The 26,779-nt window shown below is 37.6% G+C and overlaps 1 protein-coding gene, 1 long non-coding RNA gene and 1 pseudogene across 4 annotated transcripts in view; 2 read left to right on the plus strand and 1 right to left on the minus strand.

Moving 5' to 3' along the window:
* AEBP2 (AE binding protein 2) overlaps window positions 1–26,779 on the plus strand; it is a 189,398-nt gene that overhangs the window by 133,380 nt on the left and 29,239 nt on the right. The window lies entirely within an intron of this gene.
* The window catches only part of LOC143691571 (uncharacterized), a 173,951-nt gene that overhangs the window by 91,725 nt on the left and 55,447 nt on the right, over window positions 1–26,779 (minus strand). The window lies entirely within an intron of this gene.
* LOC143689858 (small ribosomal subunit protein uS8 pseudogene) lies at window positions 16,009–19,638 on the plus strand (annotated as a pseudogene).

Raw genomic sequence — 26,779 nt, forward strand, 5'->3', positions numbered from 1 at the left:
AAGGTGTCAACAAAGTAAAAAGCTTTTTACCAAAATCAAATGTTTTTTAATTATTATAACGGGCTTATGTATCTCATGCTTTACGTTTGTATCTGTATTTTTTTCAGTCTCTACCATAATGCTTTATATTATAGAAGATCTTAAATAAATTTTTGTTGAATGAATGTGAAGGGCTTCCTAAAAATAACTTTTTAAGAAGCAGTGATCACCCTTTATGCAAATACTGCATGTTGTAGAAGGCAATGGTTGTAAATCTGTATATTTTCCTTAAAGTATGGGGCATTCACAAATTCACTAAGAAATTCTAATGGGTGTAAAATGTTTCTGTTGGTAGGAATCTTGTAGTCTATCATATTGAACAACGAATGTGTGTTGTAGCTAGAGGGTATTTATTTAAACAAGATATAATCAGAATTACCTAAAACTCAATTAGTAGTCAGTCTAAGACTAGGGCAAGGCATAGTGGTATAGTGTTTATAGAGATACAGTGAGTTTATGGAGTATTTGAAGATAGCAGAAAAAAATCCTTTATTTACAAATCATCATTTTCCTGACTGACACTATGTTGCACGTAGCAAATGTTCAAGAAATATTTTTGTCAAGTGAATGAACAATGTTGCCAGGCCTTTAATGTTTCTTTAATGTGACTTTGTCTCTAGAATCCTTTAGAAAATTTTCATAATAAACTGAGGAACATTATAGGAGTTAATTATAGAGAATGGAGATAATATACCTATGCCTGGGAGTGCAGCTCTCTTTGGAAATGCTAATGTTTTGTAATTTGATTGTGCAAACAGAGTTGGCTTTGTGGTTATATATTTTCGCTCTTCATGTAATAGAAGTATTTGAACTGATTTTTACCTGGTGCCATAGAGTGACTGAGAAGTATTCCTTTGGCCATGATTAGGATATCTTAGTGAATTGGGATAGCTTTTATATTTCACCCAGGTACAGCTAGGTGGGACGGGGAGAAAATTTAAGAGCGTGTTTAAAATGATAATTCTGAGGATATCTTGTTTAAATAAATACCCTCTAGTTACAACACACATTGGTTGTTCAATATTATAGACTACAAGATTCGTACCAACAGAAACATTTTACACCCATTAGAATTTCTTAGTGAATTGGTATAGCTTTTATTTTTCACCCAGGTACAGCTAGGTGGGACGGGGAGAAAATTTAGGAGCCTGTTTAAAAAACTGGTGAAGAGACCTCTGTGTTGTTTCCAGTTCTGATATGTACAGAGTATTAAATAGAAGATGATTTTAGTCCTAAATCAGTAATTGTTTAAGTGACAAGACCCAACCAGACTTCTTGATCCTAGATAAGTTATGTAGCATGTCTAAAGGAAGCTTTCCTTTTTGGTTTATAAGATTAACTAATTTATAACAAGGAAATGTGTATAAAATCTGAATTTAAGTTCTTTAGCCTTTTCATGTTTTGGTGAAAACATTTCTGAATTTCAGAAGAAACTGTGGAACTCCAACAGTTAAACTTTTACTTATAGGAGTAGCTAGATAACATCAGAAAAGCAAAGTACATTTTTCTGAAAGTATAAAAGCATTTCCTTAACGTTTTTCCAAGTGTGAAAGTAAAATATATATCCAATACACAGACTGTAAAAAATACAAAGAAAGAAAAATAAAACAAAAATTTATAATCCAATCGTGCTTTAATAATCACTGTTAAAGTATTAGGATAGTTCCTTTTATTTTCACAGACATTTTATTTCCAGACTGGGTTAATGGCTTATAGAGTATATGCTGAGCATTTTCACATTGTTGGATTCCTAATACCAATGTGTTCTTTTTTTTTTGTTTTGTTTTTTTGTTTTTGAGCTTGTACTAATTCTTTTTTTTTTATTAATTAAAAAAAGAATTAACAAAACAATTAGAAATCATTTCAATCTACATGTACAATCAGTAATTCTTAATAACATCACATAGTTGCATATTCATCATTTCTTAGTACATTTGCATCGATTTAGAAAAAGAAATAAAAAGACAACAGAATAAGAATTAAAACAATAATAGAAAGAAAAAAAACCAAAAAAAACAAAAACAAAAAACCTATACCTCACATGCAGCTTCATTCAGTGTTTTAACATAATTGTATTACAATTGGGTAGTATTGTGCTGTCCATTTCTGAGTTTTTATATCCAGTCCCGTTGTACAGTCTGTATCCCTTCATCTCCAATTATCCCTTCTCTTTTTTTTTTTTTTTTTTAATTAACGGAAAAAAAGAAATTAACCCAACATTTAGAGATCATACCATTCTACACATGCAATCATTAATTCTTAACATCATCACATAGCTGCATGATCATCATTTCTTAGTACATTTGCATTGGTTTAGAAGAACTAGCAACATAACCGAAAAAGATATAGAATGTTAGTATAGAGAAAAAAATAAAAGTAATAATAGTAAAATCAAAACAAAACAACACAAAACAAAACAAAAACCTATAGCTCAGATGCAGCTTCATTCAGTGTTTTAACATGATTACTTTACAATTAGGTATTATTGTGCTGTCCATTTTTGAGTTTTTGTATCTAGTCCTGTTGCACAGTCTGTATCCCTTCAGTTTCAATTACCCATTGTCTTACCCTGTTTCTAACTCCTGCTGAACTCTGTTACCAATGACATATTTCAAGTTTATTCTCGAATGTCCGTTCACATCAGTGGGACCATACAGTATTTGTCCTTTAGTTTTTGGCTGGATTCACTCAGCATAATATTCTCTAGGTCCATCCATGTTATTACATGGTTCATAAGTTTATCTTGTCTTAAAGCTGCATAATATTCCATCGTATGTATATACCACAGTTTGTTTAGCCACTCTTCTGTTGATGGAGATTTTGGCTGTTTCCATCTCTTTGCAATTGTAAATAATGCTGCTATAAACATTGGTGTGCAAATGTCCGTTTGTGTCTTTGCCCTTAAGTCCTTTGAGTAGATACCTAGCAATGGTATTGCTGGGTCGTATGGCAATTCTATATTCAGCTTTTTTTTTCTTTTTTTTTTTTTTTTTTTTTAAAGAAAGACAGAGAAGGAAGGAAGGATAGAAGGAAGGAAAGGAGGAAGAAAGGGAAACATCTTTAAACATTTTCTTATTTTATTATATTTTGTTTGTTTGTTTGTTTTTTACATGGGCTGGGGCCGGGAATCGAACCGGGGTCCTCCGGCATAGCAGGCAAGCACTCTTGCCCGCTGAGCCACCGCGGCCCGCCCTATAGTCAGCTTTTTGAGGAACCGCCAAACTGCCTTCCACAGTGGTTGCACCCTTTGACATTCCCACCAACAGTGGATAAGTGTGCCTCTTTCTCCGCATCCTCTCCAGCACTTGTCATTTTCTGTTTTGTTGATAATGGCCATTCTGGTGGGTGTGAGATGATATCTCATTGTGGTTTTGATTTGCATTTCTCTAATGGCCAGGGACATTGAGCATCTCTTCATGTGCCTCTTGGCCATCCGTATTTCCTCTTCTGAGAGGTGTCTGTTCAAGTCTTTTTCCCATTTTGTAATTGGGTTGGCTGTCTTTTTGTTGTTGAGATGAACAATCTCTTTATAAATTCTGGATACTAGACCTTTATCTGATATATCATTTCCAAATATTGTCTCCCATTGTGAAGGCTGTCTTTCTACTTTCTTGATGAAGTTCTTTGATGCACAAAAGTGTTTAATTTTGAGGAGTTCCCATTTATTTATTTCCTTCTTCAGTGCTCTTGCTTTAGGTTTAAGGTCCATAAAACCGCCTCCAGTTGTAAGATCCATAAGATATCTCCCTACATTTTCCTCTAACTGTTTTATGGTCTTAGACCTAATGTTTAGATCTTTGATCCATTTTGAGTTAACTTTTGTATAGGGTGTGAGAGATGGGTCTTCTTTCATTCTTTTGCATATGGATATCCAGTTCTCTAGGCACCATTTATTGAAGAGACTGCTCTGTCCCAGGTGAGTTGGCTTGACTGCCTTATCAAAGATCAAATGTCCATAGATGAGAGGGTCTATATCTGAGCACTCTATTCGATTCCATTGGTCGATATATCTATCTTTATGCCAATACCATGCTGTTTTGACCACTGTGGCTTCATAATATGCCTTAAAGTCAGGCAGCGCGAGACCTCCAGCTTCGTTTTTTTTCCTCAAGATGTTTTTAGCAATTCGGGGCACCCTGCCCTTCCAGATAAATTTGCTTATTGGTTTTTCTATTTCTGAAAAATAAGTTGTTGGGATTTTGATTGGTATTGCATTGAATCTGTAAATCAATTTAGGTAGGATTGACATCTTAACTATATTTAGTCTTCCAATCCATGAACACGGTATGCCCTTCCATCTATTTAGGTCTTCTGTGATTTCTTTTAGCAGTTTTTTGTAGTTTTCTTTATATAGGTTTTTTGTCTCTTTAGTTAAATTTATTCCTAGGTATTTTATTCTTTTAGTTGCAATTGTAAATGGGATTCGTTTCTTGATTTCCCCCTCAGCTTGTTCCTTACTAGTGTATAGAAATGCTACAGATTTTTGAATGTTGATCTTGTAACCTGCTACTTTGCTGTACTCATTTATTAGCTCTAGTAGTTTTGTTGTGGATTTTTCTGGGTTTTCGACGTATAGTATCATATCGTCTGCAAACAGTGATAGTTTTACTTCTTCCTTTCCAATTTTGATGCCTTGTATTTCTTTTTCTTGTCTAATTGCTCTGGCTAGAACCTCCAACACAATGTTGAATAATAGTGGTGATAGTGGACATCCTTGTCTTGTTCCTGATCTTAGGGGGAAAGTTTTCAATTTTTCCCCATTGAGGATGATATTAGCTGTGGGTTTTTCATATATTCCCTCTATCATTTTAAGGAAGTTCCCTTGTATTCCTATCCTTTGAAGTGTTTTCAACAGGAAAGGATATTGAATCTTGTCAAATGCCTTCTCTGCATCAATTGAGATGATCATGTGATTTTTCTGCTTTGATTTGTTGATATGGTGTATTACATTAATTGATTTTCTTATGTTGAACCATCCTTGCATACCTGGGATGAATCCTACTTGGTCATGATGTATAATTCTTTTAATGTGTTGCTGGATTCAATTTGCTAGAATTTTGTTGAGGATTTTTGCATCTATATTCATTAGAGAGATTGGTCTGTAGTTTTCTTTTTTTGTAATATCTTTGCCTGGTTTTGGTATGAGGGTGATGTTGGCTTCATAGAATGAATTAGGTAGCTTTCCCTCCACTTCGATTTTTTTGAAGAGTTTGAGGAGAGTTGGTACTAATTCTTTCCGGAATGTTTGATAGAATTCACATGTGAAGCCGTCTGGTCCTGGACTTTTCTTTTTAGGAAGCTTTTGAATGACTGATTCAATTTCTTTACTTGTGATTGGTTTGTTGAGGTCATCTATTTCTTCTTGAGTCAAGGTTGGTTGTTCATGCCTTTCTAGGAACTTGTCCATTTCATCTACATTGTTGTATTTATTAGTGTAAAGTTGTTCATAGTATCCTGTTATTACCTCCTTTATTTCTGTGAGGTCAGTGGTTATGTCTCCTCTTCCATTTCTGCTGATCTTATTTATTGGCGTCCTCTCTTTTCTTCTTTTTGTCAGTCTTGCTAAGGGCCCATCAATCTTATTGATTTTCTCATAGAACCAACTTCTGGTCTTATTGATTTTCTCTATTGTTTTCATGTTCTCAATTTCATTTATTTCTGCTCTAATCTTTGTTATTTCTTTCCTTTTGCTTGCTGTGGGATCAGTTTGCTGTTCTTTCTCCATTTCTTCCAAGTGGACAGTTAATTCCTGAATTTTTGCCTTTTCTTCTTTTCTGATATAGGCATTTAGGGCAATAAATTTCCCTCTTAGGCTGCCTTTGCTGCATCCCATAGGTTTTGATATGTTGTGTTTTCGTTTTCATTCGCCTCAAGATATTTACTAATTTCTCTTGCAATTCTTCCTTGACCCACTCGTTGTTTAAGAGTGTGTTGTTGAGCCTCCACGTATTTGTGAATTTTCTGGCACTCTGCCTATTATTGATTTCCAACTTCATTCCTTTATGATCCAAGAAAGTGTTGTGTATGATTTCAATCTTTTTAAATTTGTTGAGACTTGCTTTGTGACCCAGCATATGGTCTATCTTTGAGAATGATCCATGAGCACTTGAGAAAAAGGTGTATCCTGCTGCTGTGGGGTATAATGTCCTATAAATGTCTGTTAAGTCTAGCTCATTTATTGTAATATTCAAGTTCCCTGTTTCTTTATTGATCCTCTTCACGCATTTTTCAACTAGGTTGTTTGTCTTTTTGTTGTTGAGTTGAAGAATCTCTTTATATATTCTGGATACTAAACCCTTATCTGATATGTGGTTTCCAAATATTATCTCCCATTGCATAGGCTGCCTTCTTACTTTCTTTTTTTTTTTTAAATTTATTAATTAAAAGATAAAGAAACAAAATAAAACAACATACATAATCAGTAATTCACAATATCATCACTTAGTTGCATATTCATCATTTCTTAGAACATTTGCATTAATACAGAAAAAGAAATAAAAAGACAATAGAAAAAGAAATAAAACGAACACAGGAAAGAAAAAAAAAAAGATTATACCTACCATACCCCTTACCCCTCGCTTTCATTGATCACTAGGATTTAAACTAAATTTATTTTAGCATTTGTTCCCCCTATTATTTATTTTTATTCCATATGTTCTATTCCTTTGTTGACAAGGTAGATAAAAGGAGCATCAGACACAAGGTTTTCACAATCACACAGTCACATTGTGACAGCTGTATCATTACTCAATCATCCTCAAGAAACATGGCTACTGGAACACAGCTCTACATTTTCAGGTAGTTCCCTCCAGCCTCTCCATTACATCGTGAATAACAAGATGATATCTACTTGATGCATAAGAATAACCTCCAGGATAACCTCTCGACTCTGTTTGGAATCTCTCAGCCATTGTCACTTTGTCTCATTTCCCTCTTCCCCCTTTTGGTTGAGAAGGTTTTCTCAATCCCTTGATGCTAAGTCTCAGCTCATTCTAGGGTTTTTCTCAATCCCTTGATGCTGAGTCTCCGTTCATTCCAAGATCTCTGTCCCATGTTGTCAGGAAGGTCCACACCCCTGGGAGTCATGTCCCACATAGAGAGGGGTAGGGTGGTGAGACTGCTCGTTGTGTTGGCTGGAGCCTTCTTACTTTCTTGACAAAGTTCTTTGATGCAGAAAAGTGTTTAATTTTGAGGAGTTCCCACTTATCTATTTATTTTTTCAATGCTTGTGCTTTGGGTGTAAGGTCTAGGACACCACCTCCTATTACAAGTTTTATAAGATATTTCCCTACATTTTCTTCTAAAAGTTTTATGGTCTTAACTGTAATGTTTAGGACTTTGATCCATTTTGAGTTAATTTTTATATAGGGTGTGAGATATGGATACTCTTTCAATTTTTTTGCATATGGATATCCAGTTCTCCAAGCACCATTTGTTGATGAGACTGCTCTGTCTCAGGTGGGTTGGCTTGACTGCCTTATCAAAGATCAATTGTCCATAGATGAGAGAGTCTATATCTGAACACTCTATTCAATTCCATTGGTCAGTATACTTTATGCCAGTATCATGCTGTTTTGACCACTGTAGTTTTGTAACATGCTTTAAAGTCAGGTAGAATGAGACCTCCCATTTCATTATTCTGTTTCAGGATATTTTTACCTATTTGGGGCACCCTGCCCTTCCAAATAAATTTGGTTATTTGTTTTTCTATTTCTGCAAGGTAAGTCGTTGGGAGTTTAATTGGTTTTGCATTGAATCTACGAATCAATTTGGGTGTAATTGACATATTAATTATATTTTTTCTTCCAATCCATGTACACGGTATGCCCTTCCATTTATTTATGTCTTCCATGGTTTCTTTTATCTATTTCTTGTAGTTTTCTGTGTATATATCTTTTATATCTTTAAATTTATTCTTAAATATTTGATTCTTTTGCTTGCTATTTTAAATGGAATTTTTTTCCTGATTTCTACCTCAGATTGCTCATTGCTAGTGTATAGAAACACTAGTGATTTTTGGGTGTTGATCTTGTACTCTGCCACCTTGCTGTACTCATTTATAAGCTCTAGTAGCTTTGTTGTAGATTTTTTGGGATTTTCAACATTTAGTATTATGTCATCTGCAAACAGTGAGAATTTGGCTTCTTCCTTTCCAATCCAGATGCCTTTTATTTGTTTTTCTGTCTAATTGCTCTGGCTAGAACTTGTAGCACAATGTTGAATAACAGTAGTGACAGTAAGCATCCTTGTCTTGTTCCTGATCTTAGAGGGAAAAATTTCAGTCTTTCCCTATTGAGCTATTGAGGATGATGTTAGCTATGGGTTTTTCATATATTCCCTTCAGCATTGTTTCTTAAAGTCTAAGTGATTCTCCAATATGCTTTACCAACCTCAGCCCTAGTTGGAAAAGTATTGTGTTTTGTATATGTGGCCCATTGAAAGGGATCAATCAAATGATTCAGAGAAGAGCGTTGTTCTAGTTTGCTAGCTGCTGGAATGCAACACACCAGAGATGGATTGGCTTTTAATAAAAGGGGATTTATTTAGTTAACTTGTAGTTCTTCAGAGGAAAGGTAGCTAACTTTCGACTGAGGTTCTTTCTTACATGGGAAGGCACAAGGGTGATCTCTGCTGGCCTTCTCTACAGGCCTCTTGGGTTCCAACCACTTTCCCCGGGGTGATTTCTTTCTGCATCTCCAAAGGCCTGGGCTGAGCTGTGAGTGCTGTGATGAGGTACGCTGAGCTGCTTGGGCTATGCTTCGTTGAGCTCTCTCATTTAATCACCCGCCAATTAAACCGCACATCATTCATTGCAGCAGACACGCCTCCTAGCCGACTGCAGATATAATGAGCAACAGATGAGGTTCACCTACCATTGGCTCATGTCCATGGCAACAGAACTAGGCACCTTCACCTGGCCAAGTTGACAACTGAATCTAACTACCATAAGCATCAAGGCAGTGTTAGGCTGATTCTGGGAAGAAAGTTTTGATGGTGGGAAGAGTGGTGAAGACCTGTGTCCATTGGCCAGTAGCACCCATGTTTGTGTGAACAAATGGAGGAAACCTATGGAAACTAGATATTGAGTGTCTTGGCCATGAGAGTGTTACCTAATGTCTGTTTGAGCCTGAGGTAAGAGGAGAGGATAGCTGTGATTATATCTCAGAGCCTCCCGTAATGATGGTGACCAGCACTTGTCAGCATCTTTAGGTGTAAAAGGAGCAATGGTAATCATGAAAACAACCATAGACCAAGGCCCTCTCCTCATTTTTCAAGCACTGTGTAATCGCCCAGAAATCTTGTGGAGACCTTCTGTGAAGACATTCCTTAAAGTAACAGGAAGGAGAACCCCCTTCTTCTAAACTATATGTTGAATTTCCCACTAACCTTGGTAGGTGAGGTAGGTTGGGACCCAAGCTACATTAATTTGATTTATAGAAATAAAGAAATGAAACAGTAAGTTTTATTACTGAGCATCATGAAGCAAATTCATATCTACTCACTTTTTTATAATTAAAATCTATGGGAGTCGAATGAAAAACTTTGCAAATAATGTTTTGCAAAGCACTTTGCTCTTGAAGTATTGCTCAGTGATTAATTACTCTCATTCCAACCCTGAAAGTCTTACTTTTAAATAAATAGTATATTCTTTTTTTTCCATCCTTATAGTGAAACCAGAGTTTTCTGGTCTATATTTTTACTTGAAAATTTTTCTTTTGATATAGAAACTCTGTCGTGTTCATTTGCCAGGTGATTTCAATGACCAGGCTGAGTGAAGCCTGTCGGCAGTGCATTATGTATATGTGTATTTAATATATAAAAAAAAAATTTAAAGCACTATGTGCCATATAAAGTTAATAAGCACTTATAAATAAAATTTCAATGAATTTCGACAGATCTGGGCCACAAACTTTCTTCCTGGATACCTGGTCTTGACAATTCTTCTTTTAGATCTTGGCTTAAGCTTTCCTTGGTGCCCCCTCTCTAGGTAAGGATCTCCTGTTTTATGCTCTCGTGATGCCAAGTATCTATCATGCTTATACCCGTCTCTGTCAATATATTGTCTTCCTGACTGTAATTTCCATAGAGTCAAGGATCTCATTTCTTTTTTTTTTTTTTAAACTGTATCCTTTTTTTTTATATATATACATGGGCAGGCACCAGGAATCGAACCCGGGTCCTCAGGCATGGCAGGCAAGCACTCTTACCTGCTGAGCCACCATGGCCCGCCCCCAAGGATCTTATTTCTGTTGCCCTCAGTCCCTTCATTGCTTATGTTGTACGGCCCATAATGGGTGCAAGACATTTATTAATCAACTGTGTCAAAGCTGTAAAATAAATATTATTTTTGTATGTATTCCTGGCTTTTATTATGGAGACATTTAAAACTCAGTTTCTAGTATACCCCAACAGTAACAAATCTAACTTAACAAGAGAAAGTGGAGATGGGTATGACTCACTCCTTGTAAGTAAGATGGACTGCAGTTTGACTTTTAGCTCATTGCATGTGGTAAGTTCACTGATGAGGTAATTGTAGCTCAACTGCTTGATTATGTGAGCAAAGATGATAATATCACTGAGAATCTGTTATTGGTTAATTGCTGTGATGGGAAAAACCATTTATGTCTAACTAGTGTTCAGCTTTTATTAGGGTAGAATATATTTTGGTGTCATTTTGAATATTTAAAGAACTGGTCTATTCCTAGACAATGATTTAGCACTTTTTAGTCAAAGTGTGGTCAGTACCCTCATTGACTGTGAAATTGTTCGAAATGCAAAATCTCAGACCACACCTCAAACCTACTGACTGATATTTTAAGATTTCTAGGTGACTAGTATGTCCCTTACAATTTGAGAGGTACTTTTTCAGCATTTTAAGTGCTTCACAGGCAACTGAGGGGAAACTTAGAACTATTTATAAACATTCATTCATACACTCATAAAACAATTATCTGTTAAGCGTGACTATTTCATTAGGCATTAGTAGTACTGGTAATAATAATATTAATATAATAATAATACAACAAGCCAGGGACTTTAGATCATGCATTATTTCTAATTCTCACTATAACCTTTGATTGAAGGTGGTATTAGTTCCATTTTGCAGTGAATACATGAAATTAAATAGCATGCCCACTATATCTCAGCAGGTATGTGAGTAAGCCACGATTTGAGCCCATTTCCCTCTGACAAGTCCTCTTTCTACCAATTCTGTCCTAAAAATGGAGGCTATAAGAACCCATACTTTGAAATCCTTAATAATTTTATAGCTCATTTTTGGTGCATATATACAAAGTGAAACATCATCTGGTAACTTATATTAAGTCTTCAAATGGAAAAGGAATGTCAGGAGGAGAAAGTAGAAATTCTTAAATAAATTACCACTCCTCCATCCATACCAGATGTTATACATGGATAAAAAAACCATTTGTCTCAGGGTTTTTTTGTGGAGGAGAAAAGAAATTTCAAGCACTGATCTGAAAATCATCTGAAAATGATCTTGCATTTCTCAATGTTCTATATCAATTTTTTGGTTGACCTTAAAAGCCCAATAGTTATTTTGGGTAAAATATTTCAAGTGAGAGCAGGAAAGATGTGTCTCCTTGACTGGGAGCCTGGACATGGATTTCTCTGGACCTCAGCACATATCATTCATTATGTGGACAGGCTGAGAAAGCTGCCCTGGACTCTTATCTGAAAATCGTGGGGCAAGATAAAAGATTTATCACCAATCACAAATCAAGTCAAGAGATGCTGCACAGCCTTTCCACCTTCTTGTTAGCCTGGAAGGAGAGTTTCCAGCTGCAGGCAATTCACGCAATGAATTGTCTTTGATTTCTACTCCAGAGTATTGGGGCATGCATGTTTGCTGGGTAGTAAACAGTTTTCCGGGTCATAGTCATATTTTCCAATGCTTTGAGAAAGACCATTTGTGATCTTAGAACCAAGAGCAAAGAAAATTGTTTCCTTATTAGCTAAAAAAAAAAAGTACCATGACAAAATATTGCCCAATTCAGGCCAGGCAATAAAGATGTTTGAAGTAAATACAATCCAAACTGTCTTAAAGCTAGAATGGGAATACCCAAAGAGTTGTAACTTTGTGTGGGATTGCCATAGGTTGCAGGAGTTTATTTTCTGCCTGTGGGAGGAAAACTTGCCTTTTGAAGAAATGTGGTGTGCACTCTGTAATATAACATGAAAGGAAAGGTTCTTCATGCTAAGAAGTCACTCACAGGAGATGGAACTTTTTGAACAATCTGGTGGCAAGCTTTTTCTAAAAGTGCAAAGGAAGAGTGAAATAATAAAAAACTGTATTTATGTTACCCACCTTTGACCTTTCATATGGAATTAGCAAAGCTTGTCTAAAAACAAACTGAACAATTCTTTTGTACAGCCAAATGGTATGCAAAAACTACTTTTCTAATTGGGGTAGCTTCCAGGTGGTGATGATGATATTTAGATTTATGGCAAGTTCTAGATCTGACTAGAGTCACAACATGTTTGAAAAAGAGGTATAAATACTTCTGGGTCAGGGTTAACCAAGCACTGTCTTTCAGAATAAAGCACAAGTTCAGAACTGCAATAGTAGGAATTTCAACAATGAGCTAAAAACTAGCTACTTTGGAGATGTTTTTTGTTTTCCCTATAACCAATGACTGAGCTTATTCTTTGCCACACTCAACTTTGTACGTTTTACTTCAGTGATGGTCGCATTTACAAGTAATGTTTTGCTTGGAACATCCTGATGCTGCTGCAAAAACTATCAGTTTTCTACTCCCTGAACCTCAGTAAAACTCCACTCTCCATCTTTGCAAGTTTTTCTCATCTTGTTAACATTCCTTTTTAAAATGGAGACACACTGTTTCCATTTCAGCCCTGCTTGATTAATGTTCCATATCACTGATGATTTGTAAAAATAGAAAAGGAATTGCCTCTGCATTCTTTTCCCAATTTGAGTCTTTCCTCAGTTTGGAGGGATGGCTGCCTGTTGTTAGAGGAGGCTCCTTTGACCTTGATCTCTGGAGAGAATTCAACAAAGGCAGGAACTCAGCCAAGAGATTAAACTAGATCTTCTGAATTGTGTCCAAAATGCAATATTGGGGCTTCCATCATCCAGAATAAAGACACCCTCCCCTCCAAAATCCTAAAATTTATTTCCCCTCTGCAACATAGCATGCTAGGAAGCATACTACTTTTTTCTTATCTGAGGGTGAAAAAAAGTAATATTTTGTTCATATACAAAGCAGCCATAATTCACCGTTTTTTCTGAAGCAATAGTTGTATACTTTGAAGCTTGCTTTTGCCATCATAAAATACCCAAATATATGATTATTTTTAGATTTGTGACAAATCCTAAACCTCTAGGGTAAATAATTCATATTTGTTTGAATATTAAAGGCAGTTTCCTGAGAACATTATGTGTGAACCACGTTATTTAAATTTACAGATGCTGGAGAGGCAGGCTCTTCAAATTCTTCTAGCTCCAGAGAGTAAATGTCTCATCATAGAGGCTGTTCACACACACACCCCTATTTGTGAGGCAGGGGGAAACACTGGGTTAGAAATGAAGAGATATGTCTTAGTTCCATATCTACCGTATTTTTGCTATATTATCTTGGGCAAGTCATTTCTTCTCTCTCTACACCTTAAATTAAAACAAGGTAGTTGAACTAAGTGAATTTCAACTTTCTTTTCTTATTTTATTTTTTCACAGTAATATCCTCTTATCAAATGTAACCGCACATAAAATAAACCCCAGTAGGTAATATAAACTCTACATTTTAATAGGTAATTTTGAATTCTAAATTATAAAGTCTGTTCTAATTTTCTAGCTGCCAGAATGCACTATACCAGAAACAGAATGGCTTTTAAAAAGGGGAATTTAATAAATTGCTAATTTACAGTTCTAAGGCTGAGAAAATGTCCCAATTAAAACAAGTCTACAGAAATGTCCAATCTAAGGTGTTCAGGGAAAGATACCTTGGTTCAAGAAGGCTGACTGATGAAGTTCAGGGTTTCTCTATCAAGTGAGAGGGCACATGGTGAACACAGTCACAGTTTGTCTATCGGCTGGAAGGGCACATGGCAAGCAAGGTGTCATCTGCTAGTTTTCTCTCCTGGCTTCCTGTTTCATGAAGCTCCCTGGGAGACGTTTTCCTTTTTCATCTCCAAAGGTCGCTGGTTTGTGGACTCTGCTTTGTGGTGCTGCAGCATTCTCTGTTCTCTCCGAATCTCTTTAATTCTCCAAAATGTTTCCTCTTTTATAGGGCTCCAGACCCACCCAAATGGTTAGAGACATGCCTCCAGCTAATCCAGTTTAACAACCACTTTTGATTAAATCACATCTCCAGGGAGATGATCTAATTACAGTTTCAAACATTCAATACTGAATAGGGATTAGAAGAAACAACTGCTTTTACAAAATGGAATTAGGATTAAAACATGGCTTTCCTAGGGCCCATACATCATTTCAAACCAGCACATCATCTGTTTATTAAAAAGTTAGGCAGTTGTCTTGGTGTTTATAAACAATTGAAATAGGAGTTGTAGATGACAATTCCAGTCTTATGTTAACATCAATATCTAATCTATTTCTGTTATTTTTTTTTTTTTGAATGGGCAGGCACCACGAATCAAACCCAGGTCTCCGGCACGGCATGGCAGGTGAGAACTCTGCCTGCTGAGCCACCATGGCCCACTATTTCTGTATTTTGTTTGGTAGCATAATGTAGAGAAAAGTCCTGGTCCATACTGACAATTATAGAAGGTTAGTGTGGCAGATTGAGTTATGTACCACAGGAAAAAAAAAAAAGTTCATCTTAACTCCTTTCTTAATCACGTTTCTGTGGAAGTGAACCCATTTTTAATAGAATCTCTTGAAGATGTTATTTTTAGTTAAAATGTGGTTGTATGAATCAGACTGGGTCAGAATCCTATTGCTGGAGGCCTGATGAAGAGAAAGATAAAGGGAGGGCCCAGAAGCAGGAAGTCAATGAGTTGGAGGAGAAAGGAGAGGCCGTCACCATGTGACAGGAAAACAGGGAACACACGATTTTCAGCCTGCCAGAACTCTCCCTATCCTGGGAGGAAACAAGCCTTCTATCCTCTGAAACCGTGAGCCAATATATTCCTGTTATTTAAGCCAAATGTAGCCTTTAAAAAAACAATTCACCTTGCATTTCAATCTCAATCCGTTGAGTTAATTGGTCCAGAAGTCTGAAGGACCAACATTAGGAAACTTTTATACCAGTGTTGTTACTAGTAATATCCTAAAAACCCCACTCACTTTTCTTTCAGGAGTGAGGGTGGGGTTCACGTTTTAAAAGGAGCTGATAAAGAGCTTTCTGTGGAGACTTAAATGATCATTATATTTGACTGACAGTATTCAGTGGTGCCATTTGAAAATACCTCATTAGTGGCAGTTTCTGTCAGGCATTGTCTCAAAATTTCAAGTAAGTAAAAATAATTTCATTTTGTATTTTAAGTCTAAACTTGGTTTCATTCTGTTGTTGACACTTTCTTTGCAGTTGTGAACAGTAACATGGAGACGTGCGCTGCCAAAACAAGCCCATTCAGCTAATGAAAAGCATCAGCTGAAGATTCCAGCTGGTACAACTAAGTTATAGTTGATAGATGTTTAATTAAGGCAGTTTTTTTTTAGAGAAGTTATTTATATTTTTATTTGGAATATCAGTGCCTTGTCTTGAAAATTAATTGTGAAAACACACCTTCTAGAACTTAGCACTCTTATCACTATAAATAACTCTGAAAAGTGCCCATATGAAAGGCAGTACTTTAATAAATTTAACAATTAGGCAGTTTAATTAACAGAACAATTTATTTCCCGTTTAACTTGAAATACCTTTATAGGCACCTTTTCTTGGGGCTTTAAAATGTATATAAGTATAAATATGTATAGGAAAATATATATTCTGGAACTTTCCATTTTATCATTATAAATAACTCTGAAAAGTCCCTATCTTAGCTCTTTTGGCCATCTTTCTATGCCGCCATAATAGGGTGCATGTATGTCCCTGGCTGAATGCTCTCAAGAGCATCAATGGTGCCAAGGAGAGAGGCAAACTCCAGGTTCTTATCAAGCTGTGCTCTAAAGTCTTTGTTTGATTTCTAACTGTGATGATGAAGCAAGCCTGTTTACATAGGTGAATTTGAAATCGTTGATGATCACACAGAGCTGGGGAAATGTGAACCTCACAGGCTGGTTAAACAAGTGTGGAGTGATTAGTTCCAGACTTGATGTGCAACTCAAAGACCTAGAAAAATGGGTAGAATGCTCCTGTCCTGTCAGTTTGGTTTCATTTTACAGACCACATCAGCTGGCATCATGGACCATGAGGGAGCAAGACGAAAACACACAGAAGGGAAAATTCTGGGATTCTTTCTCTTGGGATATACTGCATGCATGCAAGTAAAATGCCTCAGTGGAGGAAAAGTCCCTATTTTTAAAACTACAACTCAATAAATTGAACAGTTTTATGGCTTTTTCCATTTTTCAAATGTTGCATAGACAACTGTTTAGCCCAACATATAATGATCATGAGCAACTGTTTTTATCTGAGCAGAATAGACATGGCTACAGTTTTGACAGCTTATTCAGTGGTACCTTAAAATCTAATCTAAAAATAATTTTTCTCTTCTTGTGTTTTATATAATAAATCTTCCTCATATTCATTTGTGAAACACTGTATAAAAACAAGCAAAACAGATAGATCGATGAATCCATATTTTTATTGAGCCAAATTAAAATCTAAGGCTTTAGAGGAATTCATTGCATATATATATTGTATATATGTATTTTTGGTTTAGATTGGTGACATTAACCAGCATGGTATGGCCCCCTCAAGGATATTTGGAAATACATGGGGCCATTTTGGTTGTCCCAACAATTTGGGGTGCAACTGCCATATAATTCTCTAGAGGCCATGGTGATGCTAAGTGACTTGGACCTTTTCATGGTCAGGTTCATGTGTCAACTTGGCCAAGTGGTGGTACCTGTTTGTTGCAATGAGGACATTCATAGAATTAAATCATGATCATGTCAGCTGCATCCACAGCTGATTCCATTTGTAATATGCCAAGGGGAGTGTCTTCTGCAATGAGTGATGCTCAGTCTAATCACTGGAAGCCTTTTAAGGAGGATTTAGAAGAGACAGGTTCTCTTCCTGCTTCAGCTGGTGAGCCTCTCCTGTGGAGTTCGTCTAGACCCTCATGGGAATCGTCGGCTTCACAGCCTGCAGATTTTGGACTCTGTGTTCCCGCGGTCACGTGAGACACTTTTATAGATTTTATATTTGTGTGTATTCCCTGTTGATTCTGTTTCTCTAGAGAACCCTAACTAATACAGACCTGTCCCAACTTAAGTGCAAGTAGTGTCTGGACTTTATCAGAAATGAGGGTAATTATCTACCAAATAATTAACATACCCAGACTTTAATAAATTTTTCATGACGGAATTTCTGTCTACCTCACCACTTTACTATGAATGGTCTCATTAAGGAGCTTTGAGCTTTTGTCAGATTTAAATTTTGTTCACATAAAATTTTTGTTGATGACATTAAGTAGTTCAATTAAGCAGAAGCGTCCTTATTCTTTACTTTTGGTCTCCCTGTGTTTGGTCTCAAAATCATGTCATTTGTCAGGACCACAGTATTGTTTTGTAAGATTTCGCTGTGTGAAATTCAAAAAGTTGAGCCATTGTAGTCACATTAAAAATGAAACTGGATGACAGATAATTCTCAGTCTACTTTCTTGCCTTGAAAGGACTTTGGGTGATACTTGTAGGCACTTTGCTTTCATTTCATATACCGTTATTAGAGTTGTGTGTCTGGCCATAGTTCCATGTCACTTAGTGTCAAATTGGTGAGTCATCATGAGGTACAGTCTTGTTTCATTTATCATCATATTCTAGCAAGGGGATTTATTTCTGCTTTAAAAGTAGTTACTTCATCTCATTAGAAAAAAAAAACACAAAAATTTAAAGTTTAAGCAAAAAGTACCCAAAACTTATGATCAGCCTTAAACTTAAGAATTCAACATGTGTGCTACCTGTTTGCTTATTGCCAGGCAGCCTCCTGTGGCTTGGGGACAAGAGTAAGCTCTGAGGATAAGCATCTGAGCCTTATCTGGCATTTAATGAAGTTGATTAATGTGTGCTAAGGTAAGTCTATCCCCCCTGTTTAATTTTACGTGAGAGGACGTGCAAATCCAAATCAAAAAGAAAAGACTAATGCAGAATTACTGCCTTTTCAATTACATATTGTTTATATATGTTGGAGATGGCTTAAAAAGTTGTATCTCAAGGTTTGCACAAAAATGAAGAAACTTAATGGCAGTTAACAAATGCTATCCAATGAGTTTAAAGTTGGTGTTTAAATGACCTTTAAAATAAGTTAAAATTTATAATGGGTATATGAGTTAGGGTTCTCTAGAGAAACAGAATCAACAGGGAACACTCACAAATGTAAAATTTATAAAAGTGTCTCACATGACCACAAACATGCAGAGTCCAAAATCCATAGGCCAGGCTGTGAAGCCGACAATTCTGATGGAGGGTCTGGATGAGCTCCACAGGAGAGGCTCGCCAGCCAAAGCAGGAAGAGAGCCTGTCTCTTCTGAATCCCCCATTAAAAGGCTTCCAGTGATTAGACTGAGCATCAGTCATTGCAGAAGACACTGCCCTTGGCTGATTGCAAGTGGAATCAGCTGTGGATGCAGCAGACATGATCATGATGTAATTCCATGAAATGTCCTCATTGCAACAGACAGGCCAGCACTTGCCCAACCAGACAAAAGGTACCACCACTTGGCCAAGTTGACACATGAACCTGACCATGACAGTCCACCCCTTGTCAACTTGGCAGCTATATATATCACCTTAAACCATACTTAATTTCTAAAAAAAAAAAAATCACAACACATATATTTTTCTTTCATGTAACAATACTCAACTGTCCTGCATATAACTGCAACTATATTAACTCCAGAATAGGGTGCAAGTCCTTGAGTAATATTCATTCTTAAACTTGACATCTTACAACTGAAATAGTATAACAGGAACAAAACAGCATCACAGTCCTCATTTCTGTAACTGATCATGTGGTCGTAGTTCATATTTATCACTACTTTCTTCCACTACCCATTCCATGCTCCCTTTACCCTCAGCAAGCACTTCAGCTGGTCATGGTTCTTTGCCTGGTGGGGTGACCCAAACCTTCTTTCCTGAAGTTTCAGACCCATTGGTAGTCCTGCCTGGATTGGGCTGTAGCAGTTTTCCATTTATTTTAATCACAGGGCATGGTACTACTAAAAGACGCCCTAGGGGATCTCCTGTATTCCAAGAAAACTCTTCTTTACCTCCATTGTATAGTTGCAGTCCTATTTCCTCCTAATTTCTGTCTATATAAATTGGAAAACTCACACAGTTCTTTTGGAGTATAGCGTACTTCCTCATGTGTGATACTTTGTACCTCACGTTTAGGGGCCTGTTGGGGCTTTAGTCTAGTTACAGGTATGGAAGAATTGAGGGGTGGTGGGGGTGGGTTATGAAAAGAATTAGAAATATCTTCCAAGCCATTTGCTTCAGGGCATTCATTTGCAGTTTCATCTGGCGAAACAGGATTAATCACTCTAGGGCTAATCCCTTTACAAGGAGGTTGGGTGGCTAACTCCTCAAGGCAGGCTGGAGGTGGGGCGGCTGTGTCCTCAGGGCAGACTATTATAAGGTTATCTAAAGAAGGCTCAGCATAACCTAGGGTTTCAACTTCACCTCCGACATCATTATCAATCCAGATGTCACATCCCATTTTCCAGGGTCCCACTCCTTTCCAATCAATGCCCTCACTTTAACAGCAGACACCATATAACACTGAGATTTCAGTTTACATTGTAAAGTTGCTACTCTAACAATAAGATTCTGAGTCTGATTTTCAGAGATCTGAAGTCTACGGCTACAGGAAATAAGATTTTCCTTCAGGATACTCATAAAAGCTTCTACATCTGTCAGACGGCGCTTAAGCTTCTCGTTTGAAGGCTTAAGCCCATCCCTTTCACTCCTTAATGTAGCCAGTGTATCTAGCAACAACCAGCCAATATCTCTATACCTCTTATTTCCACAAAACTCTGTAAAGGTGTCATAAACATTATCCCCCAGAGCCTGGCTTTGTACAAGCGAAGCATTAGGAGAATCGAATGGTGATATTTTGACTATCCCTTTTATCAATTCACTCCATGGATTGGGAGTGTCATTCTGATTATGGGAACCAGAGTCCTTACTGCCTTTGAGTCCAGTCGGAGTAGAAAACCATTCATAAAAACCCATTTTTAAGATTCTGTTTCTTAAGAACCACTCCTGGTACCAAGATGTATTAGTTAGGGTTCTCTAGAGAAACAGAATCAACAGGGAACACTCACAAATATAAAATCTATAAAAGTTTCTCACATGACCATGGGAATGCATAGTCCAAAATCTGCAGGGCAGACTGTGAAGCCGATGATTCCGATGGAGGGTCTGGACGAACTCCACAGGAGAGGCTCGCCAGCCAAAGCAGGAAGAGAACCTGTCTCTTCTAAATCCTCCTTAAAAGACTTCCAGTGATTAGATTGAGCATCACTCATTGCAGAAGACACTCCCCTTGGCTGATTACAAATGGAATCACCTATGGATGCAGCTGACGCTATCGTGATTTAGTTCTATGAAATGTCCTCACTGCAACAGACAGGCCAGCACTTGTCCAACTAGACAAACAGATTCCAGCACTTGGCCAAGTTGATACATGAACCTGACCATGACAATCGGTATGGGAAATTTCATATTCAGAAACTCAGGTGTTCATACTTCTAACCTTCTCTCTGTAAGCCAGTTTGATTTCTGACTAGTCTGAACTCTCAGATTGCCTATGGTCAGACAGCTTGTTCTAATCGAATTTATCTCTTTCTTTTTCCTCAGGCTGATGTAGTCATTTCTACATAAGTTTCAGTCTAAAACAATCCCAGTGCAGAGATGGCCCTGTCTCAAAATCTTCTTTTGCCCTCTCAGGTCCCAATTCTAAACTGTCAAGGGCTGACACATTTGCATTTGACATAGCTAGGGAGGGAATATTTAATTTCTTGGTCTTTTCTTCACTTATTTCACTGGGGACTAACTGGCAAGTTTGCTTGTTCTTACGTAGTTCACATCAATCAATCTGGCTAAAATGATGACCCTCAAATTTAGTTGTGTCCTCTTGTACCATGTCAGGAGATCTGTAACATGGTTTTGTGATATGTGTACCTTTTACTTGCAGATGGATTCCTAGGCAGATATCTATGCCTACCTATATGGTGCCCATGGAAACTGCTGGATCTCCTATACCCCCTTGGAAGTTGCGGGAAAACTCAGGGGATTGTTTGTTCTAGTTTGCTAGCTGCCAGAATGCAACACACCAGAGATGGATTGGCTTTTAATAAAAGGGGATTTATTTTGTTAGTTCTCCAGAGGAAAGACAGCTAACTTTCTACTGAGGTTCTTTCTTATGTGGGAAGACACAGGATGGTCTCTGCTGGCCTTCCTTCCAGGCCTCTGGGTTCCAACAACTTTCCCTGGGTAATTTTTTTCTGCATCTCCAAAGGCCTGGGCTGAGCTGCAAGTGCTGAGATGAGGTATGCCGAGCTGCTTGGGCTGTGCTACGTTGAACTCTCTCATTTAAGCACCAGCCAGTTAACTCGAACGTCATTCATTGCAGCAGGCATGCCTCCTAGCTGACTGCAGATGTAATCAGCAACAGATGAGGTTCACGTACCATTGGCTCATGTCCACGGCAACAGAACTAGGTTCCTGGCCAAGTTGACAACTGAATCTAACTACCGCATTGTTTTTAGCCCTTCTTTGGTATAATATGCCTTGATACCTTCTCTACTGTTTTACAATCATATAACCTGGAATGCTTCTGTATGGCTGCAGCTCTTCAAAATAATCCAAACTTGGAGCTTGGAATAAATTCCCTTTACTTTGAGATTTCCCAGTTAAAGATTTTCCATATAGTCTCCCATCCCCTGTGAATGGACACTGAGCTGCCACTGTTGTTCTTCCCCTAAGGTCTCCTTTTTCTCTCTCTTGCTGAGAGATTTTTTTTTCTTTTTCTTTTTTCATCTGTTTGGGATTAGGGATGGGGGAACAGGAAGTTAGTATCTACTTTTATTATTATTATTTTTTACAATATTTTCTTGTCTCACCTGGGCAGGGGTGGGAAGAGATTTCCTTTTTGACCTCAGATATTAAGAATGTGGTGCTTTTTGTCTCCCTGTTTTATAGCGAAAGATAATCTGCCAAGTTGTAGGCACATCAACAGTATTACTGGGCAGGTGTGAAAGAGCACATCAGCAAAATACTTTGAAGTATTATTATGCTACATACAATTAAACAAAATGAAACAAAGAATAAGTAGCATAACGTCACCCATTCCTTCTTCATTGACATTTATTTGAAAGCAGTGTGGCTAGAAGATACCTAAAGTTCCTTCAGAAATGTTCTTCAGTGTTCTGATTGCTGAATGATGATGTCAATTGTGCTTAAATTTCTCAAGGATTAATAGAACAAGACAAAGTAAATGTTTATCCCCTAAATAAACTAGTGATAAGTGAGGAAGTTTTCTTTGTCAAGAAAATCTCAATTGGTGGTTAAGACAGAAGGCAGGAACCAAGGGGGGTAGGGCAGGGAGAGGGGAGGAAAGGGAAAGAAATTATAGAAAGTTTAAAGGTAGAGAATCAGGATCCTAGTGTTAGGTGCAAGGAGCTTGGTTTGATGACTGGATGCTCAATATAACACTGAGAAAAAAGGCAATAAGTAGCAGGATCTACAGAAATTTTAGGCGTTTTTATAATTTTTTTAAAATAAAAAATTTTCCTTATAAATTTAAAAAACAGGGAGTGCAGAAGTAGTTCAGTGGTAGAATTCTCACCTGCCATGCAGGAGTCCCAGGTTTGATTTTCAGCTCATGGACATTCCCCCATAAAAAAATCAACAAATGGTGCTGCAATAATGGGATATTCACATGGAGAAAGAATGAAATGTGACCCTGGCCATACAGCATACATAAAACAAAAAATACCGATACTTTAGTGTTTTTTCATTATGAAATATAACATATAAAAAAAAGCAATAAATTTCCAAGTACATTTTAGAACAGATTTTAGCATTTGGTATGGGTTACAGTTCCATGATTTTCATTTTTTCTTCTAGCAGCTACAAGACACTGGAGACCAAAAGAAATATCAATATAATGATTCAACAGTTAAATCATTTGTTAAATCCCATCTTCCCTGTTTACTCTTCCTTCTCTTTTTTTCTGACATACATACGAAAAAGCAATACATTTCGCAGACTATATTTGAACTCGCTCAGCCTCTGATACCTTATTGTTCTAATGCTTTTGGTCAGTATGTCATTGTTAATCCCACGGTGCCAGGGCCAGACCTCATCCATGAATGTTGTGTCCCACGTGGGGGGTGGGGGGGAGGACAAGGGTTTCACTTGTAGAGTTGGGCTTAGAAAGGGAAGCTACATCTGAACAACAAAAGAAATATGAAGGTAAATGCCTGCAGCCTGGATGCACAGGTGACTGCCTACAGGGGAGAGAGATGGGGGGGTGCGGGTCGAGTGTCTGGATGGGTGTGTGTGGGTGTCGGAAGGGACTGGGCGGGACGAGACTGTGTGCTGGCACAGGAGAGGTGGATTGGGCTGGGATAGGCTGTGCGTATGCCTGGTGTGGGGGTGTAGGGTAGGGATGGGCAGGGAAGGGGTCAGGGCGGGGGTGCTTGGAGCGTGGTGGGGGGTGCAGTGACTGGGTTCAGGTAAGTAGGATGTGGGAGGAGTCACAGGTTGTGGGGCCGGGGCAGCGCTGGTAAGGGTAGTGCTTTCAAGGGATGTGGCTTGGCTTACTTCCTTGTCCCCATCTCCCTGTCCATGCAGTCCTGAGGGCTCCAGTTCTCCCTTTAGAAAGGGGCCCATTAGGCTGTTTGTATTAGCTGGACAGTCTGTAGTTCTCTGTGTCTCAATTCTTCTACTTTTATAACCAGGGCTTCCCTATGTGGTATAGAAGACCCTCCCAGGTCACTTACACCCTGGGATCGCTGTCCTGGTCATTTTTCTGTCACTTCTCTAGCTATTCCTGTGGCAGGGGTGAACTCTACCTATGTTGATGTTCCACCATCTTCCCCCAAAACACTGATACTTTTATTTAATCCACTATGCGTATGACAGTTGTGTTGGTTGACCTAATAAGGTACTTCACAAAATTAAAAAAAAATTGTGGTAACATATATACAGCATAAAACTTCCCATTCTAACCATTTTCAAGTATACAATTCAGTGGTGTTAGTTATAGTCACAATATTATGTTACCATCACTACCATGTATTATCTAAACTTTTTACTTATCAAAACTCTGTACCCATTAACATTCCCTACTGTGCTGGTTTGAAATGATGTATGTACCCTAGAAAAGTCATGTTTTAATCCTAATCCCATTTTGTAAAGGCAGCCTTTTCAGTATTGTATGTTTGAAACTGTAATTAGATCACCTCCCTGGAGATGTGATTTAATCAAGAGTAGGTTGTTGAGCTGGATTAGGTAGAGGTGTGTCTCCACACATTTGGGTGGGTCTTGACTAGTTTCTGAAGTCCTATAAAAGAGGAAACATTTTGGAGAATGAGCGATTCAGAGAGGGCAGAGCAGAACAGCATAGCCACGAGAAGCAGAGTCCAGGAGCCAGTGACCTTTGGAAATGAAGAAGGAAAATGCCTCCCAGGGAGCGTCACGAAACAGGAAGCCAGAAGAAGCTAGCAGATGATGCCGGGTTCATCATGTGCCCTTCCAGATGAGAGAGGAACCCTGACTGTGTTCACCATATGCCTTTCCAGATGAGAGAGAAACTCGGACTGTTTTCACCATGTGCCTTTCCAGATGAGAGAGAAACTCTGAACTTCATCAGCCTTGAATCAAGGTATATTTCCCTGGATGCCTTAGATTGGACATTTCTATAGACTTGTTTTAATTGGGACATCTTCTCAGCCTTAGAACTGTAAACTAGCAACTAATTAAATTCCCCTTTTTAAAAGCCATTCCGTTTCTGGTATATTGCATTTCGGCAACTAGCAAACTAGAACACCTACCCTTAACCCCACCCCTGGTAAACTATAATCTACTTTTTGACCCTATAAATTTATTTATTCTAGTCATTTTACATAAGTGAGGCCATACATTATCCTTTTGTGTCTGGCTTGTTTTCACCTCACATGATATCTTCAAATTTCTTCCATGGTGTAGCATATACTAGAACTTCATTCCTTTTTATAGATAAAGATTCTTTTGAATGCATATACCACATTTCGTTTATGAATTCATTGATGGATGCTTGGGTTGCTTTTTTCTTTTAGAGAAGTTGTGGGTTTATAGAACAAATCATGTATACATAACATACTGGATTCCCACAGACTACCCCACCACCAACACCCTGCATTGGATCATTTGTTACGATTGATGAAAGAACATTTTTACTATTAAAACTTAGGGCTCACTGTTTGTATGCTGTCCATTGGTTATTTTTATAAATTTATATTCTACCATATATACAATCTAGCATTTTCCTTATTAATCATATTCATATGTGTATTTCAGTGCTGTTAATTGTATTCACAAAGTTGTGCTACTATTACAACCATCCATTATAAAAGCATTTCCATCATGTCCAAAAGGAACCCTGTACAGTTTAAGCCTTAACTTCTCATTTCCTATCTACACCCTGTCTCCTGATAACCTATGTTGTAGATTCTGACTCTATGAGTTTGATTATTCTAATTATTTCAGATCATTGAGAACACACAATATTTGTCCTTTTGTGTCTGGCTTATTTCACACAACATGATGACTTCAAGGTTCATGTATCTTTGTTCATCTATCATTATGTCTTTGCTTTTTATGGCAGAATAATACTCCATTGTATGTAAATACCACATTTTATTGATCAGTTCCCTGGTTGATGGACATTGGGTTTGCTTCCACCTTTTGCCAATTGTGAATAATGATGCTGTGAACATTAGTGTGCAAATATCTGTTTGAGTCTCTGCTTTCAGTTCTTTTGGGTATATAACTAGTAGTGGGATTGCTGGATTGTAGGGTAGTTCTATATTTAGCTATCTGAGGAATCACCAGACTGTCTTCCAGGGTAGCTGCACCATTTTACATTGCCAACAGCAATGAATAAGTGTTCCTATTTCTCTACATCCTCTCCAACAGTTATTATTTCCATTAAAAAAATAGCAGTCATTCTACTGCTATTAAACAAACAGGAAACTGTAAATGCTGGAGAGGACGTGGAGAAATTGGACATTTATGCACAGCTGGTGGGAACGTATAACGGTGCAGCCACTATAGAAGACTGTTTGGTGGTCCCTTAGGAAACTAAATATTGACCTGCCCTATGACCCAGCAATAGCACTACTTGGTATATACCTAGAAGAGCTGAAAGCAATGACACAAACAGACATTTACACACCAATGCTCACAGCAGAATTATTCACAATCACCAAAAGATGGAAACAAGCCAAATGCCCATCAATAGATGATAGGATCAACAAAATGTGGTATACACGTTCGATGGAATATTATGCAGCAGTAAGACAGAATGATGTCCTGAAGCACATGACAAGATGGATGAGTCTTGAGGACATATTGCTGAGTCAAATT

The sequence above is a fragment of the Tamandua tetradactyla genome, chromosome 7 (assembly GCF_023851605.1).
Source record: "Tamandua tetradactyla isolate mTamTet1 chromosome 7, mTamTet1.pri, whole genome shotgun sequence".
Lineage (NCBI taxonomy): Eukaryota > Metazoa > Chordata > Mammalia > Pilosa > Myrmecophagidae > Tamandua > Tamandua tetradactyla.